This window comes from Eurosta solidaginis, unplaced genomic scaffold (genome assembly GCF_040869045.1).
Source record: "Eurosta solidaginis isolate ZX-2024a unplaced genomic scaffold, ASM4086904v1 ctg00001019.1, whole genome shotgun sequence".
Classification (NCBI taxonomy): domain Eukaryota; kingdom Metazoa; phylum Arthropoda; class Insecta; order Diptera; family Tephritidae; genus Eurosta; species Eurosta solidaginis.
The window spans coordinates 436,659-447,159 of NW_027136912.1; the positions used below are offsets into that span (position 1 = coordinate 436,659).

Here is a 10,501-nt window from a genome sequence, read left to right on the forward strand (position 1 = left end):
CTAGGTTCATTTTTCTATGAGGTGATTTTCCCTTATGTTGTCACCATAGCTCTCAATTGAGTATGTAATGTTCGGTTACAAACCGAACTTAACCTTCCTTACTTGTTTTTATTATACATTTTTATAATACAATATATCTTATCGTTTTTTAGTTTTATTTTTTTTTTGTTTTCTTGTTCATTTTGTTTAAGTTTTTAATTGTGTATGTATTTTTTTCATATCATTACTTTAATATTTTTTAAATAAAAGTTATTTTGCAGTTTTAGTCACTAATAAACATTTCATATTATCGCTTACCTAAATTATTTATGTTTATAAAATAAATTTTTATTTTAATAAAAACTATTTTGAATTAAAATTTTTTAATATATTTTGGTTTTTTAATTTTTTCTAGTTTCTACTTAGGTATTTTTATATTTACTTGAAATATAAATTGGAGGTTTAACTAATTTAGGACTTAAAGAATAACAAATTCTCTTTTGCAAAATTTTTAATATACGAAATTCTTGTTTTCCAATTTTTTTTTTTTTTTATTTATTAATATCTCTAATTCTTGTTTTTATTTTCAATATTTTTAGTTTATTTTTTTATTAAAATAGTTTTGTTTAACAAAATTACCGGCATTATTGTTGTGCGAATATTTGTACAGTAATCGTTTCATACAGTAATGGAAGCTATAGAAAATTATAAGTAGTAAAAAATGTACGGTCACGATGAAGAGGCGGATGATGCTTAAGGTGTTTTTGGTATACAGAAGGCTCAAAAGGCTGCTGACATATTCCCAAGTTAAATTTAATTTTTATTAAAAAAGTAATGTTGAATTTGTCTGTATATAAAGTGCTTTTTGTTTCGGTAGTAAAACTTAGCACTTGAAATTATTCGCGTACTTCTCCTACACCGTTTTAAAATCAAACCGATTTACATCACTTGCACTGCGCCGCTTTTATGCTCTCACTTGCCTCGTTCGCCTTTTTCTCGCAGGGAGTAGACTTTTCGTGAATATCCCACTCGACTAGTTGCCTATTTACATTTATGCGCTCTTTGTTTCTATGTACATGTGTGTGTATCCTCTACCTATCTCTTAGCTGCAGTTTACATTTGTACGTATCTGTTTGCTGGCTCATCTGCTTACATTCTGTTGTGGTTGTGCAGCGATTATTTTCCAGCAGCATAGTGACGTGTCGAACAGCTAATATTCGCTTGGTTGTGGGGAGCTAATAAGATGCTGCTCTTATTAATTGGCGGGTTATCTTTAGTTTTTACAATGCAAGAGCAATGAAAAGAATCTTTTGATGCGTTTTTCTGCTTGTGGATGATAACTGACTGAAAAATCAGTGTTGATAGTTCTTCCCATTCCCACACTCTTCCAAACCCCCCAAAGAAAATTTAATCTCCATATGGACTGCTGGTCAAATTCAACTTATTTTAAGAAAGTCATTTTTTTCGGAAAATTTTAGGTTATTATTTTTAAAATTTTATGTTTAAAAGTCATTTTGGGCATATACTATAAATTAACTTATTACTGGGGTCATATTTAACCCGTGGAACTTCAATGATATGTCAGTTAACTAACTATGAAAAGCTTATGAAGTTTAATATTGACCTCATTAAAAATATGTGAAAGCTAAATAAAATAAACAGCATTCCCAAGCTTTCAATGGGACGGATACCATGATACAGTGGAATGTCTTCCTCTATCATTTAAAACACTGTTTTCTACTTTCAGCATCCATAAAATTTCTATTGGCTCCAACAACACCCTACCTTAGGGATTGCATCAGCTTACGTGACATAAAATATCGTTTCACAATATGTACGCTAAAAAAGCTGCACCTAGCTGATTGTCCAATCAATTATGATGAACATTTGACAAAATATGATTTTCCAGTATTGGAAAGTTTAGCACTCAGCTGGCAACCAAATATTCAATGGCGCAAATTATTTGGTAAATTAAAAGCGCTAAAAACCTCTACACTTGAAGGAATAGATAAAGACAACGCGAGTTCGGCGAACGCATATCGAGCTGGGCATGACCTTCAAGAGTTTCTGGCTACACTCGCGCAAGTAGAGAATATAAAAGAAATTAATTTTGGTGGAATACCCAATGAATTTGATATAAGTATCTTGAAGAATATGAAGAACAGAAAGCTGAGTTTTTCCATTCGCATAGATGTTGCTACTATCATCTACATTAGGGCGGGTCGATTTAAAAATCGCTCATTGCTCTGTGAAAATCGTATTCTAGGGATCAAAGTAAGAAACTTTGCCGAAGGAACCATACCTCTAAAACGAATTCTGATGTCCCCCCTTTGGGTCGAACTTTTGGGTAGGGGCAATTTCAACTCTACCTGCTGTGTCTTGTGGTGGCTTAAAAAAACAACACAAGCAATTTTACGATCTGCAATTGTGTCACAGTGATACCTTCATTTTTTAAGACGGTTGAATAAAAAATCCACACAACTATGTTTACGACATGCAAATGCATCACAGTGATGCCTTGGTTTTAAAAGGTGGTTGTAAAAACGCTAATTTCTAATAATTTTTTTTAATTTCTTTTCTATTACTAAGTTAATTTCGTTTTTTCATTTACATATTTTCTGACTTAATAAATTTCTAAAGAGAAAAATAAACTCCAAAAAGAAAAAACATAGGCATTTCAAAGTGGAATTTTTCAAAATTTGCCCCACGACCCAAAGGGGGGGACATCAGAATTCGTTTTAGAGGTATGGTTCCTTCGGCAAAGCTTCTTATTTTGATCCCTAGAATATGATTTTCACAGAGCAATGGGCGATTTTTTTGCCTTCCCACAAATCGACCCGGCCTAATCTACATAGATCATTTAATCTACATAGATCATTTAATCTACACAATTTATACGTAGTACGCTTGGAGCATTCAGATCTCGTCACAAATACAGATATACTACAACTCATAATGAGCTAATCAGCTTTATACAAGATAACGTTGGATTATTGTCATGGTATAACAAAGGAATTCATATTCGAAGCTGCTGAGTTCTTACGAGAACGCGATAAAAAGCAACCTCTAAAAGCACGGCTTAACCTAGAAATGTGTGGTTGTGCTGGTATCAACGAAGACATACAGGAGGTATTTCGAAGACAGCCGAATAATATATTTATTGGAAGTTATAATGATGTTTAAAAATCTCAATTTTCTAAGGATCCCTTGTATGTAAAAGCTGATTCTGCCATGAGCTTAATTTTACTCTTCAAATGGAAACATCCGACGTCTAGTTATCGAAATGAGTAAGTATAAAGACGCACTAAAACAAACGTTTTTAAAAACGATCTGAATTGAAGATATAGGTGAAAACACGGAGGAGACCGAACCCGGAACCGAATCCGGAACTGACCTCGAAACCGAACCAAAAGCGGACCAGAACCGAATCCGCAGCCGAACCGGAAGCGAAAAAGAATCGAACCCGAAACCGGACCGGAGCCGAACCTGGACCCGAACCGCAACCAACACCGAACGGTGATCGAATCCGGAACCGAACCCGAAACAGGATGGAAGCCCGTAAGCGAAGCCAGAATCGGAACTGGACCGATTTGTTAAGGGCATGCTTATTGATGAGTTACTGACAAGTTATCGATTTGTTATTAGAGTGTTATAAATAATTTATCGATAACAAAATCTTTCAATGATTTACTAGTTTTTAACAAAGATGTGATTGTTAACAAAAATGTGTCGATTTATTGAAAAACTAACCATATATATATATATTACAAAAACTTGTCGACAAACTAGAGAAACGTTATCGGTTAGTTATCAAGACGGTATAGCTTTGTAAACAAGAGGTTGTCAGTTTGTTACAGAAGTTTTAGCAATTTCTTATCCGTGTTTTATTGATTTGTTATTGAAAACGTATCGATTTGTTATCGAAGAGTTATAAATATGGTATCGCAAAGTTATAGATTTCTTATCAAAAGGTAATCGCTTTAATAATGAAAAGTTATCGATATTTTATCAGAGTGTTAGCAATTTCTGATAGGTGTTTTATTTATTTGTTTTTGAAAGTGTGTCGATTTGTCATCGAAGAGTTATCGATCTGGAATCGAAAAGTTATAGATTTCTTATAAAAAGGTAATTGATTTAATAATAACAGTTATCGATATTTTATCAGAGTGTTAGCAGTTTCTTATCGACGTGTTAGCGACGACTCATTGGTTTGTTATGAAACAGATATCGATAAAGCTTCACTATAAATTCGATCACGTATCTGTCACCCAGATACAAAAAGCCAAGAAGAAATCAATAAGAAAACTAGAAGGAACTTTTTAGACAAAGACGCTTTTTATGAGGTGGACTATCAATCAACATAGCCATGACGAAAATCTTAGTTGAAACAAGAAGAGCTCGATATTCGGGGAATTCCTCCGCTATGTCAATAAAGCAGTGTTGTACAATATGCAAATAAAGCTTTGATGGGTTCCACCAAATGGGTCCTTTATATGAACGAAAAAACTTGCGGTTCAGGGACCAGATAAGAGAGATGAGACGAACCAAAAGTTTTTAATGCCAAGCACCCCATCCGTGCACCAGACAGGCTAACACGCTCTCAAACTGCTCTCGGGAGGTTAGAAGAGCAAGATTTTTTTTCAAATAGAAGTTTTAATGGCTAAGTATTATTTATCGAAGTAATCACACTTCCATAAATAAAATCAATCTTTGAATACTTATGGCCTTAGCTTACTTTTTCCTTCCCTTTCAGTCTCATCATCGCTTATCCACCACCGAAATCTATCGAAAACTCATTCACGGACCTGCCGCTCAGCGATTCGCCTATGTTTACGAGGATTTCGAAAATGTCGCGAGAGTGTTACGTGTGGGAGTGCCTGCGCTCGCGATGTAAAGACTCTAGCTATTAGAGGCGGCAAACAAATTATAGTAACACTATGGACACATTCGGCCTACACTGAAAGAAATGGTGCTAGTAAAATCAATAAATCGGTTCTGTTATTCCTGACTTAACGGAGATTCGGTGAAATTGATCGAATTATGGTTAATTCGACTGAGTTCTTTGTCAAGCGAACAAATTAGTTTGGTCATTTCATCAGAAGAGAAATTGTCGCTCTTGAGTTAACAAAATTTTGAAAATTGGCAGATTCCTAATTAATCTAACTGATTTTTCTGTTAACACAACTGATCTTACCGGTCATTTCAACGACGATCAACTGTCAGTATATGAGCAAATTTCAAAGAGAATTTTACGCTCTTTGCGCTCTTTACTTTTTACTTATGACGATGATGCCACTTGTTAAAAAAACACCAAAATAAGAAAACCATCAAATCGAAAAAAACACACAAAATGGGAAAACAATAAAAACCTAGTTTTTCAGTTATCAATACAAAACAAAAAACCCCTTTTTGAATTTACTGTGCAAAAAATTATGAGATACCGGGACACCTATTTATCGGGTACAATTTTGCAACTTCTCGTCCAAGCGAAATGCAAAATTGCGCCCTCTTGTTTCAAAGCTTTGCTTGAACGAACAGGATTTTTCCAAAGTTTTTTCTTTTTATTTAATTTAATTTTTTATCAGTCTACAAATTAAACAATCGTACAGACCAAATATAAAGACACTTAATTTAAAGAAATAATGTACGATATATGTAAACAAGATATGCAATATTTCAAAATAAACAGTATTTAATTAAACGGTTGACAATTTCAAATTAAAAACCCGAAAGTAAGCAGAAGTTAAACATAGTAAATGAACTCTTGTAAGCATCTCAAAAAGACCTCAAGCAGAGCACTCATGATGGAGCTGTTTTCCCGGAAGGGGCACACAAGAATTCGGTTCAATTGACCCGTATTTCGGTTGATTTTACCAGTCTTTTTCTTTCAGTGTATGTAAGGTCTTTACATACAGGCCAGTGCAACTTAGCTTTACCTCTAGGTTCATGGTTTTTGGATCTATAACTAGACACGATTTCGTTTGAAGAAGAACTGTGTTCCAGATGTGGGGTAGTTAGGTTTTAGTCTTTTTTATTTGCTAAGATTAGAGGGAATTTCCATGGTCGCCTAGCTCTTCTGGCGATTTTCGTACTCTAGTCATGTTTCGGGGTTTATGGGTTTCGGTCCTTGAAACACATTTGGTTTTTATTAATGAATCTTAGCTCATATTCTTCGAATCTATATTTTAGTTAAAAACCTTATGTAGCCGAAATCGAAACTTGCTTTTACGTTCAGTTTGGTTTCTTTTTTGTTTTCCAACCTTTGGGGTTGATTTTTGGTCTACTATTTTTTGTTTTTATTATTTCTGTGTTGTGATCTGTAGGTTTGCCGTATCTTAAATTGGTTCTTTCGAGTTGGCAGTTTGGCAGGTTTTCAGCTCAAAAAAAAAAATCTCTTTGAAAAAGTTCGTCTGTTCAACAAATTTTTTAGATAAAACTGAACTCGACCTCGCAGAGTTTCGTACTCAAACACAACTTTTTTGTTGTAGTTAGTGTGTGTTAATATGGAGAATGTTTGAGCATCGATATCCGGCATGATATATGTATTTACTGCTCAAAAACTAGCTAAAAGTGATAATTCCCAACATCGGCGGCCCAGGCGAAGACACTCGTCAAGTAATATCAAACGTAACCAGCTCGATAATATTCTACGCAGCACCAGTATGGCATGGATATAAAATGGTCCACCAAAAAAATATAAAGCAGCCTACTGTATTACTGCTATACGAATAGCATGTGCTTATGGGGCGGTGTCCGACAATGCGATCCATGTTTTATCCAGGAAAATTCCAGTAGATATACCCTCAGATGAAATGGCCGATCTGTATAGTAAAGGAATCAGCCGACTATCTGAAGGTGCTAAGAAAAGCGCAAGATCACGAACAATATTTAGGTGTCAAGAACGGTGGGAAGAATTGAGAAAAGGGCGCTGGACCTTAATGCTAGTTCGGAATATACCGCAATGGTACGATAGAAAACACGGTGAACTAAATTACCCCCTCACACGGATACTGAGCGGGGATGGCCGCTTCAAAAAATATCTACATAAGCGTGGAATAGAGGGGGATCCTTTCTATCCACACTGTCCCTCCGAATCGGAAAGCGCAGAATATGTAATATGAATATAAAAAACGAAGGACCTGTCCTTAAACCAACAACCTTGTTCTTAAACGGACACCATTTTCTCGAAAAGACAGCGGCTGGTCTTAAAATTTGAAAAAAATGTTCTATTAATGAGAACGATGTTCTTAAATTAATTTCAAGAAACGGTACAATTCGTATGCACTACAATGTTAAATATTACATTTGGCACAAGCAATTGTAGTGGCCCAGCGGCTATGGTGTTGCGGTGGCACTCATGTGGCGCGAGTTCGATCACTGTCAAACACTGAAGTTTTTTAAAACAATTTTTTTATGTTCTATTTTTTTAACTGTTATTTTTCATTCAATTCCATTCACATATGCACAGGTAATTCTCAAGCTTGTTATGAAATGTTTTAAGTATATATTCATATTGCATTTTAGCCGATAACTTAACTTACCCATTATTAGTTTTACACGTCTAAGTGGCTTCATTTTTTTCTTTGTGTTTTATAACCTTCGGTGTTTGGCCTTTATTCTATAGTTTCTTGTCAATGGTATAGATATTATTATAAACCTTTGATTTTCAAAATTTTCTTAGGTTGATTATGCTATTTAATGCCGAGTCTCGTTTTTGTCAACCTTAAAACCCCTTTCAGTTATTTAACCAATCAATCAAACAATTTTCTCAACAGGTAAATATCTCGCAGAACTCATTAAGCGTCGAGGAACTTCAACTCAAATGTTGTGAAAATTTAAAACAATTTTATCTCGCCGACCTACTGAGTGTGCTACCACTAACGTCGCTCGATATACGCGGTACTTCAAATGCATTCGCATGCACACATCTCACCACCGAAATGTGGTTACATTGCGAAACGCTTAATTCGCTCAAAATGGACTGGCATAATGAGCAAACAACAACAACACTACAGATCCTACAGATATTAGAAGATATTGAAGTGCGAAAGTCTCAACTCTCGTTTACATGCGCAGCTTGCCAGCGATTCGATGTGGTTGCGATTGAGAACGCGAATCAAATTTCGCAATTAGAACGCTGCATATGTTTGAAGCAAGCGCGTTTACAGGAACAATTTTTTCGCACTCTCATTGCACACACGCATATCACATGTTTAACACTTGAAGCGCAATTGCTGAGTAGAAATCTCAATTTCTTACAACTCTTGCAGTGCGTCACACATCTCAGTGTGATTGCTAAAAAAACAGAGTTGAACCTTTTTCAAATTGCCCTTGATTTTTATCGCACAATTGCACAGCTCACCAATTTGAAATAATTGTATTTATTGCGATTTTCTTACTGTTTTGGTGGCGTTATTCACATTGTAGGGAGATGTGTAAGATTAAAAGAGATTCGACTGAAGGAATGTGTGGGTTTCTTCGATGTCGTCGCTTATGATTCTTTGAAGTTCTGCAGCGCAGGCGAACAACAGATCAGCTGCCATTGAGTTTATACATGCTTAATACAAGCAATAACTCGAGAGATACGCTCAGTGAGGTGCTTAGAAAATAATTTATGCTTTGAGTTGACATATTTTTAATCTAAATGCATATTGCAGGAGAGTTACAAAAATCCGGAAGATGAGGTAAACATTTCTTTGATTTAATTCCAGTTTATTCATGCGACATTATTTAAGGATTTTTTCTCTTATCATCAAAATAATAGGTCAACCGCTTCGAGGATATTCAGGATTATATAAGAGTATTTTTTGTTTAATCTCATTAGGAACTAAAATTACTAAAATTAGGAACAGCGAACCCCTAAATAAAAACAATTTTGGAGTCATTATTGAAGAGGGCATAGATTTTTGGTTGGAAGGAGGTCGGAGAGCAGACAATCATTAGATAAGAAATTCGAAAATGTACTGCCTTTTAAAAGTCTCATAGAAGTATTTAAATGGAGACCATCTGCCAAAATGGTACGGGACATTTTAAAATGTTGTGAAGCTAACAGTAGCCAATGCTTCCTCAGTTGGGTGGCCGAAGAAAATGCAAAGGGCATCAAAAATAAAACTAAACAAGTAAGGAAGGTTAAGTTCGGGTGTAACCGAACATTACATACTCTGTTGAGAGCTATGGTGACAACATAAGGGAAAATAACCATGTAGGAAAATGAACCGAGTGAAACCCTGGAATGTGTTTGTATGACATGTATATCAAATGAAAGGCATTAAATAGTATTTTATGAGGGAGTGGGCCATAGTTCTATAGGTGGACGCCATTTAGGGATATAGCCATAAAGGTGGATCAGGGTTGACTCTGGAATGCGTTTGTACGATATGGGTATCAAATGAAAGGTGTTAATGAGTATTTTAAGAGGGAGTGGGCCTTAGTTCTATAGGTGGACGCCTTTTCGAGATATCGCCGTAAAGATGGACCAGGGGTGACTCTAGAATGCGTTTGTACGATATGGGTATCAAATGAAAGGTGTTAATGAGCATTTTAAAAGGGAGTGGGCCTTAGTTCTATAGGTGGACGCCTTTTCGAGATATCGCCATAAAGGTGGGCCAGGGGTGACTCTAGAATTCGTTTGTGCAATATGGGTATCAAACGAAAGGAGTTAATGAGTATTTTAAGAGGGAGTGGGCCTTAGTTCTATAGGTGGACGCATTTTCGAGGTATCGCAATAAATGTGGACCAGGGGTGACTCCAGACTTTGTTTGTACGATATGGGTATCAAATGAAAGGTGTTAATGATTATTTTAAAAGGGCGTGGGGCTTAGTTCTATAGGTGGACCCCTTTTCGAGATATCGCCATAAAGGTGGACCAGGTGTGACTCTAGAATGCGTTTGTACGATATGGGTATAAAATGAAAGGTGTTAATGAGTATTTTAAGAGGGAGTGGGCCTTAGTTCTATAGGTGGACGCCTTTTCGAGATATCGCCATAAAGATGGACCAGGTGTGACTCTAGAATGCGTTTGTACGATATGGGTATCAAATGAAAGGTGTTAATGAGTATTTTAAAAGGGAGTTATCCTTAGTTCCATAGGTGGACGCCGTTTCGAGATATCGCCATAAAGGTGGGCCAGGGGTGACTCTAGAATTCGTTTGTGGTATCAAACGAAAGGAGTTAATGGGTATTTTAAGAGGGAGTGTGCCTTTCTGGACCAGGGGTGACTCTAGACTTTGTTTGTACGATATGGGTATCAAATGAAAGGTGTTAATGAGTATTTTTAAAAGGGAGTGGGCCTTCGTTTTATAGGTGTTCGCCTTTTCGAAATATCGCCATAAAGGTGGACCAGGGGTGACTCTAGAATGAGTTTGTACGATATGGGTATCAAATTAAAGGTACTAATGAAAGTTTTAAAAGGGAGTGGTGGTAGTTGTATATGTGAAGGCGTTTTCCAGATATCGACCAAAATGTGGACCAGGGTGACCCAGAACATCATCTGTTGGATACCGCTAATTTATTTATATATGTA

At 35.9% G+C, this 10,501-nt stretch overlaps 1 pseudogene; it reads left to right on the forward strand.

The window, feature by feature from the left end:
- LOC137235767 (uncharacterized) overlaps nt 1-8,794 on the forward strand; it is a 39,318-nt pseudogene extending 30,524 nt beyond the window's left edge.
- Nucleotides 8,795-10,501: the final 1,707 nt, after the last annotated feature.